Below are 12,250 nucleotides of genomic sequence, written 5' to 3'. Positions count from 1 at the left end.
TTCCAGCAGAAACTCTTCTTCACCCTAAAGCTTCTCCTGACCAGCTGAGAATTGGGCGGTCCTTGCTTGCCTTCCTCCTGACCCCTTCCCTTCCTCCCGGCTTGCCTTCCTCCCGTCGCTGCCCCCCCCTGGAAAAGGCCTCATTTGGCTCGCCTTTCAAGTCATCCAACGACTGCCTTTGACCATCTGACCTTCTCTGACAGCAAATTCCTTTAGCTGACCGCAAGCTGCTTGAAGAAGTTATTTCCTTTCATTTGTCCCAAATTTCCTCCTTAAACCAGTTGTCCTCATTTAAGGAATAACTTCTACAGGAGAAATTAATTCAATTACTGTTTTGTTGTGTGTGGGGACGGAAGGGAAAAGGTCAGGGGATACAAGTATTTAAAAAATCCACTTCGGAATTTCTTATTTGGTTGCAAATTATATATTCTTTTTTTTTCTGTATCTATACATAATATGTGCCCGTTTTGCAAATTGGAGGAAAAAAAGAAAGATGGAAAGGGTATAAATCCTGCCAGCTAGAATGTTATGCTCCTATCCTAGGATTTCGTTTTAAATAGACACAGGAGCATTTTCTCATGTGTAAATGATTTTGTCACTTAAGCCTACTGTAGCTAGCATTGAACGCAAGTCTGTGCAATGATGTGATGCTTGAAATATTACTGTCTTCCAGGTGGAAAAGTGACATGAGGGGTGCATGGAGCCCAGGGAAGGGAGGGGGAGGGGCTAAAAGAATTGTGACATTGGTAGTGGAGCCGCTGTGAGCATTTGTCTTCAACTCTGTCTGGTTTCAGAAAAAAGTAGAAACACCACTCGGACAGTATGAAGAATCCAGCTCCCTTGCCGAATGTTTCCGTCCTCGAAAAAAATCTGTGTAGTACTCTTTTGGAGACTTTCCAACCATTTCCCTTCATTAACTAGTTCTAACTCCCAATTTTCTCCAGTCTCTGAACATACTGGGTTAGACCAGGGATATCTTACTCTGTTTAGTTTGCCAGGGAAGAAAGCTCACAGGGAGATTAGTCACTTTAATTAGTCTGAGGGAGAGCTGAGTTTGGGTTGGCAAACTGGTATTCCTTTCCTAAGGGATCCTAAGAAAAGCCAAAAAGGGATTTCTCAAGATTGGAGTTTTTTATGGGCTTCTTTGTTTTTCTTTAAGGATTGTGATTTTATTACTTTTATCTTTTAATGGTGTACACTCATTATAAAACATTTATTGATGGAGAAGACCAAAGATGAAAATAGAGAATCATAAATCACCCAATACCTGGTCTCTGCTCTCCTGTCTGAGATGTTCTCACTCAGTCAGGATTCTGTGCCAAGGTTCACTCCACCCAGGGGTGGATGTAGCTAACCATGTACATGGAAGTTCCCGCAGTCTTGGCTCAGCCCCACAGTTCAGTGATGACCCCTGGAAAAATGAGAAAGCCTCATATATCCTTTGCTCACTGGATAATTCCGAGGTGGTAAGAGGAGGCCGTGGTTCCTGCTACTTTTCCTGCATCTTTTCCCTGGACTTAACCCTCCGTCCCCATCTCTCTGCACTGGGGAAGATTGGTGAGCATTTTTGGAAACTGAGCAAAACCACTCCAGAATCTTCTGTTCCCCTTCTCCATAGCCTACCCCATTTTGATGACAGTGGCATGAAGCTGTACCTCTTTCTTTGGGTCTTGCTGATAAATTTTTTTCCTGGTTTTTATTATGTTTTATCCATTCCTTGAGGGAATAGAGAAGAGAGAGATACTATTTATTGAATTACTCAAATTACTCAAATTGAATTACTCAATTTAAAAAAAAAAAAAAGAAAGAAAGAAAGAAAGAAATCTTGGGGCACCTGGGTGGCTCAGTTGGTTAAGCGTCTGCCTTTCGCTCAGGTCATGATCCTGGGGTCCTGAGATCAAGTCCCAAATTGGCTCCCTGCTCAGCAGGGAGCCTGCTTCTCCCTCTCCCTCAGCCTGCTGGTCCCCTGGCTTGTGTTCTCTCTTTCTCTGTCAAATAAATAAATAAATAACTTTAAAAAATGCCATCTTGCCATTTGCAACAAGTGGATGGAACAAGAGAATATTATGCTAAGCAAAATAAGTCAATCAGAGAAAGACAATTATCATATGATTTCACTCATATGTGGAATTTAAGAAACAAAACAGAGGAGTATAGGGCAAGGGAGGGAAAAATAAAAGACTCTTAACCATAAGAAACAAACAGGGTTGCTGAAGGAGAGGGGGATGGGGGGATAGGATAACTGGGTGACAGGCATTAAGGAAGTCCCGTGATGTAATGAGCACTGGGTTTTATATACAGTTAATTAATCACTGAACTCTACCTCTGAAATTAATAACTTACTATATGTTAATTGATTGAATTCAAATAAAATTAAATTTAATTTTAAAAAAAGATTCTTTGCACTGAATTCACTATTTTGAATTCCATATTTTGCAAGTCCAGGTTTTTAAGTCCCTGCTGGACTGGTGGTGGCTCTCCAAAGTTCCAAGCAGGGAATCTCCTTCGTTGACTTCAGTCAACAGTCATGACCTCCCAATGGGCACAGGGACAGGCATGAAGGGATCAAGTGCAAATTCCAGGAAGGGCCTTTCAGAAGAGGGAGAGGGCCTTGGCGGTTGCATCCCCCATGGAAAATTGGTAGCCTTAATTCATACTGAATGTAGTTATATTTAATTGTTGAATATAATGCATAAGCACTTTCCTCCTCCATTGCAATAAGTCATAGCTTGTCCTACTGTTGCTATATTAAACTCTCTCTAAGAATAAGACTTAAGAAGATTCTCTCATGGGGATTGGAGCAATATTCAGATATAGAAAGTTCTAATAAAGGTTAAATCTTCAAATAAGCCTTTTTAAAAATCACCTAATGATTTTCATCTATCCCACGTGTGGAAGGAGAGCTAAAATAGAGTTACAATTCCAAGACCTCAGGAAGACTATCCAAAGGCAACCTCACTTGTCACTGGTGCCAGGTGGTCTCTGTGGTGCCCTCCCAAATAGAACCATTCTAGGGACGTCCCTGACATCAGCTCTGATATTGATGAATCCTGAAACAAACATTTATTTAGCAGCTACTATGTAACAGGTTCTATGTCAGGCAATGGAAATGCAAAGATGGAAAAGACACTGCCTCTTTTCTTAGAAGATCATAGTCTACTGGGGGAGGAAGTTGATACATAGCTAATTTCTAGTCACTGCAATACTGTAATATAATAGAGACATGAACGGATGCTGAGGTGTTAGAAGCCTACGGATAAGTATGCATATCTTCACTTAAAAAACTTATTCAAGAGACGTGATGGGAACTGTTCTCAGAGTGCCAGGCAGAGAAGAAGGTGGGCAATTAAGACAAAGGACCTAGTGTGTTTGAAGGCATACAGGTGTCAAAAGCTGGTTGGCCCAGAACCGTGAGAGGTTGAATGTAACTGGGCCATAAGGTTCATGCATGAGTAGGGGAATGGAGAGGAAGACAAGATTAGAATAAGGCTGGAAACAAACTAAAGAGTTTTGCCCACCATCCTCAAGAATCTGGAAGTCATCCTATCGAAAAGGAGAGGGAGTGGATGGGATCGAGCTTTCTTTTAGGGCCTGACTTCTTGTGGCAGGGATAAAAAATGGCTGCAGTGGGGAGAGACCAGCAGTTAAAGGATTAATTATGAGGCTCTTGCAGTTTTCCTGGCAACAAGAACACAAATTTGAGCTAGAGTAACTACAGTGGAGAGCGAAGGTTAAGGGACAGAATCAGAAGATGTTGCAATAAAAAAGTTTGGGGTTTGATGAATATCCCAATGGGAATGGGGCTGAGTAAAATAAGTTTTCCATTTTTTTTCCTTCAAACACAGGGTAGGGAGTGGCCATAGCTAAGGAAAGCTGAGGAAAGAATGCACTTGCAAGGGAGAAGCGAGCTCTAGAGAAAAGCCAATGAGCTCCATTCTGCAAGGTGTTGGTAAGCTTGGGGTATCTGTTGAATGATGCACAGGTGGGAGTTTGGTCTGTCTCAGGAGAGATGTGGCCTAGAGATCTGATTCTAGGAATCCTCATCCAACACACAGGGAAGAGTTGAAAACCTTCAGGTGACACCATTCATTCATTTCACAAATATTTTATCTATATCCTAGGTGATGGGATAGCAAGAACATAAAAGAAGGAGGAAGAGATTACAAGGGTAAGATTTCAGAGTGTTCGTATTTAAGGCACTGGATATTAAACTTCAACAAGTAAGAGAAATCAGCTAGGAGCTGGCTAAGCATCAAGGTTCTCAGGCCCCACCTTGGCGATCCTGGCGTTCTTAACTAGCACCTGGTGATGAGGACGCAGACCATGCTCAGAGAAACACGATCTCGAAGGGAAGCCCAAGGAGTCACTCATGGAGACTGAGCACAGACAGAGGGAAGAGGAAAGCCAAATCATGAGGTCCCTTTAGGATCCAACCCAGACCCTTAAGCTACACAGTTGACATGGTGAGTTTAAAATATATGAAAATATTCACAGGGTTCATTTCCAGAACTCTCTATCTTTTCCTTTTGACCTATTTGAACCTCAGCTTACCGAAGGATGAAGCCTTTTTCACACTCCCCTTTCCCTAGGTCTTCTGACTAGTTGTTCCTTTGAGGTTCTCTCCCTGGGCACCTTCCTGCCTCCTGACATGTGTCCTGACTTCTAATCTGAGTTACGTCTCTCCCCCTTGACCAGCACCTTTATTGACTGCTGGGCCGATAATTTCCCCTCTTAGGACAGCGCCACCACCTCCCACACTTGCAAACCAACCTGTGGGGTTCTTCTCAAGGAAACGGTCAGGATCAGATACAGAAGGGGGAAAAATCAGAGAAGGGACTTGAGAAGTTATTTTTCTAAATTTCCTACCAAAGTCAGGATTCTTTTTGACAATATCCTCAAGCAGTGGTCATGGAGCGTCTTCATGCCCCTGTCCAGTGGCACCGACCGACTATTCTGACGTTGACGGGGCTGCATTCTTGTTGCGAGCCGATCGCTGTAACAACACCACTCACCGATCCAGTTCTGGCTTCTGTGTCCACACACAGCAGATCTCACCCATACCTACCAGACAGCCCTTAGATATGAAAGCCTCCATTGTCTTTATTTCTGCTCCAGCTTGAACTTCCCTCGCAGTTCTGTATGTGATGTGCTACTATCCAGCCTCTTGATGATTCTGATTATTTCGTCTGGGAACAAAAGAACTCTTGATTTAGACGCTGAGGTAGTTTCCTTTCGCTTCTATAACAAAATCGGTGGCTTAATACAAGATAAATTAGGGGCATCTGGGTGGCTCAGTCAGTTGAGTGTCTGCCTTCGGCCCAAGTCATGATCCCAGAGTCCTAGGATCCAACCCCGCATCGAACCCCGCATAGAGCCCTGCATCGAGCCCCTTGCTCAGTGGGGAGCCTGCTTCTCCCTCTGCCTGCCACTCCCCCTGCTTGTGCTCTCTTTTTCTCTCTCTTCCCACCACCCAAACAAATAAATAAATGTAATCTTTAAAAAAGAAAAGATAAATTAGCTATCCCACATTTCTGGAGCTTAGAAGAGTAACCTGAATCTGGCAGGACTAAAATCAAGATGTCTGCACGCTCCTGCCTTTCTCCATCTTCAAAGTCTATCTTGTCTCCTTCTTTTATACGGACATTTGCAAGTATATTTAAGGCCCAACTGGATAATCCAGGATAATCTTCCCATCTCGAAATCCTTAGTGTAATCAGGGATACAAAGTCCTTTCTGCCAGAGAGGGCAACATTCTCAGGTTCTGGACATTAGGGCTGAGGTCTCTTTGGGAGCCATTACTCAGCCAACCACAGATACTTCAACCAATGCACTCTTAAGTCTGCTTTAATTTTTCATCAACCAAATTTTGCCATCAACCAACACACTCCCACTCTTCTTCACATCAACTGCTGTCATGCTGGGTCTCACTGGGTGGTCCTGAGGACTCTCTTCTCCCTGCGGGCACATGGTAGAGCTGCACTGCTCTCTCCCTCTAGCCCCAGGAGTAGTCACGTCTCTTTCTTGCTCAAGGTGATGTAAGATGACATGACGCTTCACTGGGAGCTTTAAGGGATAATTGGATTTTTCTCTGTCACTGTGACCAGTGATGTTCTGATGATAACTTCTCTACCTGCCTGGATTCCAGAGTGAGGAAAATGCAAAGCAAAGTCCCCAGATGACCCACTGTGGACATGTAAGGTGAATGAGAAATAAAACCTTATTGTCAAGTCCCTGGAATTCTGAGGGTGTTACTTGTTACAACCACATAATTTAGCCTATCCTGACTAATACAAACTCTTCCTATAAATAAGTCTGTTTTCAAAATCTAAACAGGGAATTTCTTATTTTTTCCCCACTAAATTTCATCTTTTCTATAGTAACCAAGCCTTCAAAGTTTACACGATGCCTAGGAATCTTTATATATATATAAATATATATATTTATTATTATATATTATATTACTATATATGTATATGTGTGTATATATATATAGAAGAGCTTTTATGTCTATATTATATATATAATATATATGACTATATATTATATATTATTATAATCATATATGTCATATATGTATATGATTTCTACACATTATGAAAGTCTTGAAGGCTTGGCCACTACAAAAAAGATGAAATTTATATGTTAAATTATATTTAATTATTATTAAAATATGAAATATATATTAATATATAATATATATAAAAATATATATATATATATGAGAGAGAGAGAGCTCAATCCCAGGGCCCTGGGATCATAACTTGAGCTGAAATCAAGAGTCAGCTGCTCAACCGACTGAACCACCCAGGTGCCCCTCAATGCCTAAGAATCTTTTTTCCCTAAGATTCATTTATTTATTCATTTATTTAAGAGAGAGGGAGAGATGGAGCAGCTAAGCAGGGGAAGTGGCAGGTAGAGGGAGAGGGAGAATCGGGCTTCCCAGTGAGCAGGGAACCTGACGCAAATGCCTAAGAATCTTGAAGCAATCATGCTTTACAATGGATACTTGATTACTCTGAAATATGATCAACATTTCTGCTGTGTTTTTATCCAAATTACTGATTTGGAAAAAGTCTATGAGGACAGAGTCAAGTGTATCAACCTGCAGCATGCCATTTGAAAAGTCTCCCCAGAGTCACACTGATCAAAAAAACTGATAATATAATCAATGGAGACGTGTTACCCTTCAGCCTGACTCACAGGCCACAAACTTTTCAAAGTACTTAGGGTTGGCAGGATATTTCCATTATAAAATTCCGGTAACCTTTTTAGAAGTTAGTTTAGAGTGTCAGCTTTGCTCTTAGGGAATCCAAGCCAGCTCATAGTGTACAACACATTCCTCACTAAGTGCTCCTGGACCATCTGATTAAATAAAGTCTCTAAAATTGTCCAGAGGTTCATGTAAATATCACTGGTTTGTATTTTCTTACAAATATTGTAAGACCATTTCTTACTATTCTGGGCAGCAAAGGGAAATTCTGTTCCATTCTACTTCTTTCCATTGGCTTTAGTTTCCACTGGTTTTAGAAGACAAAATCCTGGACAGAAACGAATGACACTGGGCTTCTCTTGCCTTACTATATTTCCCTTCTGCTATCTTGCCTTTAAGAGTTCAAATGTAGTGGGTACCCAAGCAGGAGATCCATCATCCTTGTGAGGAGAAGGAGGAGAGGTGAATCTTAATCCCCTATATTAGCTAACAAATTTTGGTATTTTTGTAGACACCTGAGAAGCAAGTATGGCATACTTTGATGGGCTCTAGAATCAAAGTACCAGGGTTTCAATCCTGTCTTCACTGCTTACAGGTTTCCTGAGTTTGGACAAATCGCTCATTCTCAAATCCTCGATTTCCTTATCTGAAAAATGATTTAATAATAAGACCTGCTTATAGTGTTATTGGAGGTGGAAGTTAGATATTCCAGGTAAGTTGCACAGAATAAGGTAAGTAAGTGCTCAATAAATGTCTTTCATACTACATAAGATATCCCCTGTACTAATGAGCATAGAGATAAATAATCAATACACCAATTTGCAAGAGTACACAAGAAGGGAGCACCTATTTCTTGCTAGACTGTTATGTGAGATAAGAGAAATCATGACGCATTAAGTATAGTCCAGATGTTGCCTAGTGCTGGGGGAAACTGGCTGCAACCTTTTCTTTTTTTGTAATTTGTGGTTGTATGCCTTTGTGATTCTTTGTCCCCAACAGATGGCATTGAGTCAGTATAACAGCTTTCAAAGACTAGACACATCTTGATTACATCCTGTAGTATCGCTTGGCTAGCTTAACAGATAAGATATTAAAAGCAGCAGATCATCAGAGAAATAGGGGAAATATCACTGTTTTGTATCGTTTTCTCTCTCTAGGGAAAACAAGTTTTCTTTATTTTTTTTTAAAGATTTCATTTATTTATTTGACAGAGACAGAGAGATCACTAGTAGGCAGAGAGACAGGCAGAACGAGAGGGAGAAGCAGGCTCCCCGCTGAGCAAAGAGCCTGATGCGGGGCCTGATCCCAGGACCCTGGGATCATGACCTGAGCAGAAGGCAGACACTTAACCGAGCCCCTCCACCCCGGCATCCCTCAGAGTAGCTTTTAAAGAAAACAAACTTTTAAAATTTGCAAAAGGAGAGCAGGACTATTATTTCCGAGATTGCTATTACTTCAGATACTCGAATTTCCATAAAATATTTATGTTAAAAAAATCTAAAAGGATGAGGCATGATAATTGAGTTTATTTTCATTTTATGGATCAATCAAAATAAAACCTTCTTAAGTCTACATCAGACCATAAGACTGAAGTTTATAATGATTTTGGATGAAAAAAATATTTTTTTGCCTTTCATAACAACATCGATGACATAAAGCCTATCATTAATTCTTATTTTACTTCTGTTAACTTGTTTTGTGTGATGTGTGATATTTACTGACCTGGCCTTCGTCTGCCTCCCTCTCTCTCTGTCTCTCTAAGATAGGATATTTGTCATTCATTTGAGAATGGCGATGCTGAGACAATATAGAATGAGAGCGTGAGTCTGCAGACTCTTTCATCTGCGTACTTATTTTCTGAAGTGCATTCTTTCACAGAATCATGGTCAGCTCCACCCTTCCTAAAATAATACCGTGGCACGTCAAGATCTACCTCATCCCTCCCCCACTACCCTAATTGCACATAAACCCACTGTTGTAGAATCTGAGAAGAGGGGGCTATCGGAGCTGGCTAGGTAATTTACGGGGCCCAGTGCAAAATGAAAATGCATAACCGTTTGTTCAAAAAGCCAGGGAAAAAAGTGTCATTATAAGCACTGATTTGAAAAGCTTTTTCTTGCTTCTGTGTTCTCTCTTGACCAATCATGGTAGGTTTGTTTTTTTTTTAAGATTTTACTTATTTATTTGACAGAGACAGAGAGATCACAAGTAGGCAGAGAGGCAGGCAGAGAGAGAGGGAATTTCACTGTCCATTCTTATGTTGTGCAATGCCAATTTTGAATGAAGAGATCAGTGTTTGAGTCATGCAAAATCACTGAAATTCCACAATTCATATTTTGTTGTTTGTGCACGTGTCATATGTATTTTGTTCTTACAAGAATGGTGGAAATGCTGCCTAAGACCACATTATTTTCCTTTCCCTTCTGGCTGCACACACATTTTGTCCCCACCCTCTACCTTTGGTTTACTCATGAGTAAGGAAAGGCTGGGCATGAAGTCTACTTAAAAAAAGGTGGGCAGAGGACCTGAATCAACATTTTTCCAAAGAAGACATACAAATGGTCAATGGATATATGAAAAGGTGCTAAGGTCACTAACAATCAGGGAAATGCAAATCAAAACCATAAGATCTCCCCATACACTTGTGAGAATGGCTATTATCGAAAAGGCAAGAGATGACAAGTATTGGTGAGGAAATGGAGAAAAGGGAATCCTGTGTATTGTTGGTGTGAATTCAAATTGGTGCAGCCACTGTGAGCAGCAGTATGGAGTTTCCTCAAAAAGTTAAAAATAGAGCTACCCTATGATCCAGCAATCCCACTTCTGAATATTTTTCCAAAGGAAATGAAAACACTATGAGGAAGGGATATCCGCACCCCCATGTTCATTATACCAATTATACCTAATTGTCCATCAATAGATGAATGGATGGAGAAGATGTCTCTCTCTCTGTCTCTCACACACACACACAATGGAATAAAAAACATGATAGCTATAGTTGCTAAGACTGTTTTGTATAACTGAAATTTGCTAAAGTGTACAACTTTAAATGTCTCACTATTTAAATAACTCACCAAAAAAAAAAAAAAAGATAAATATGTGAGGCGGTGGATGTATTAATTAACCAAATGGTGGGAATCCTTTCACAGTGTATTGAGTAAAGTAGATTACCCTTTCTATAACATAGGTGGGCTGTATCTAATCAGTTGAAGGGTTTAATAGAACAGAGCTTGACCTCCCTGAGAAATAAGGAATTCTGACAGCAGACCGCTTTTTTTTTTTTAAAGATTTTATTTATTTGACAGAGAGAGAGAGAGAGAGATCACAAGTAGGTGGAGAGGCAGGCAGAGAGAGAGAGAGAGGAGGAAGCAGGCTCCCCGCTGAGCAGAGAGCCCGATGCGGGGCTCAATCCCAGGACCCTGGGATCACGACCTGAGCTGAAGGCAGAGGCTTAACCCACTGAGCCACCCAGGCGCCCCAGCAGACCGCTTTTAAATCCAGACTGCAGCTCTTTCCTGGTTCCAGCCTATCAGCTCACCCTGCAGATTTTGGAGTTGCCAAAATCATGTGAGACAATTTTAAAAATAAGTCTGTGGGGGACACCTGGGCATCTCAGTCAATTAAGCACCCAAGTCTTTATTTAGGCTCAAGTCATGATCTCAGGGTTGTGAGATGGAGCCCCAGGTTGGGCTCTATGCTCAGCAAAGAGTCTGCTTGAGATTCTCTCTCTCTCCCTCTTCCTCTGCACTTTCCCCCACTCGTGCCCTCTCTCCTTCTATCTCTCTCAAATAAATAAATAAATCTTTAAAATTAAAAAAGTAAAAAATTAATAAATAAAAATAACGTGCGTGTCTGCATAGTGTGTTAGCGCATGTGCCTATCTATCCCAGAATGTACAGAATGTACTCTAATGCCCCAGAATATACAGAAATGTGACACAGTAGACTTGGGCTGGAAAGCCTTAAGTGAATCTATGACATTGAAAATATCTCATAAAAGATGTACAAAGCCTTGTGACCATAGGAATACATTATCGCAATCCATCCCAGGCCCCCAAAGACGCTGCAGCAGGGAGAGGCCCTCGAGCATCAGTTGGGTGAGCTCCTTGTTCAGTTCCCGTTGGTCCCATCTCCAAATCTGGAGGCTCTTTCTTCTTTGAAGCCCTCCTTCCTAGTCAGCCACCCTTACTGCACAGCCCAGGTACTATACGTCTTCCCCTCTGAGCAATGCAAAGACATCTCCCCAGTGGTGCTCCCCTCCTCCCTTTCTGCCCTCTTTCCCCTTCAACTGTGCCATTCCCATGAGCATCCAAACATAGGTGCCTTCTCCATCTTAAAATCAAACCTCTTTTGTCTTTGCTTCCTACCCCAAGTACCTCTCCATTTCCCTGCTTCCCTTTATAATAAAACTCCCAGCAAGTTTGTGCTTGATGCTCTCCTGTCTTCTTCTTCCACTGCCTCTTAGACCCATTCCAATCAGCATAATAGAAAATACAAGACATGGAGGACCCCAAGGGCCTTGGAGCCCCCACGCCAGCCCCACACAGCTAATTTCATTGAAGAGGAAAATAAGCTACTGGTAAGATTTTCTGTTTTATTGTGAGTTCATATATGGCTGATCTTCATCACTGGGAAGCCCTGGGATGTTGAGACGAGAGTGAATTCTTACCCAGATTGGCCTTAAAAGGGCTTTGCCTATGCGTTTGCTTAAAATTAAATTTTTCCCTGGGTTTTCCTGAGCCACTCGGTAAGGCTGCCATAACAAAGTTCCTCGAGTTGAGTGGCTTAAACGATGGAAACTTCTTTTCTCATAATTCTGGAGGCTCAAAGTCTAAGATTGAGGTATTGGAAAGGTTGGTTTCTCCCGAGGTCTCTCTCCTTGCCTCGCAGACGGCCACCTTCTGGCTGTGTCCTCGTGGGATGCTCTGAGCACACACACACTCCTGGTTTCTCTTTGCACGTCCAAATTTCTTCTTCTAATAGAACGCCAAGTCATCTTGAATTAGGGCCCACCTTAATGGCCTCATTTTAACTTAATAAC

General features: G+C 41.5%; 1 long non-coding RNA gene across 1 annotated transcript; it reads right to left on the bottom strand.

Annotated features, from left to right (window-relative positions):
• Positions 1-435: 435 nt before the first annotated feature.
• On the bottom strand, positions 436-8,986 carry LOC125100532 (uncharacterized). The gene is made up of 3 exons (XR_007127582.1): positions 8,933-8,986; positions 5,066-5,186; positions 436-1,411 (listed from the first exon to the last, which is right to left on the bottom strand). It is a non-coding gene; the product is annotated as an uncharacterized LOC125100532 (long non-coding RNA).
• Positions 8,987-12,250: the final 3,264 nt, after the last annotated feature.

Source organism: Lutra lutra, chromosome 5 (assembly GCF_902655055.1).
Source record: "Lutra lutra chromosome 5, mLutLut1.2, whole genome shotgun sequence".
Classification (NCBI taxonomy): domain Eukaryota; kingdom Metazoa; phylum Chordata; class Mammalia; order Carnivora; family Mustelidae; genus Lutra; species Lutra lutra.
The sequence above is the reverse complement of the archived record's forward strand: the minus strand, read 5'-3'. Positions and strand labels throughout refer to the sequence as shown.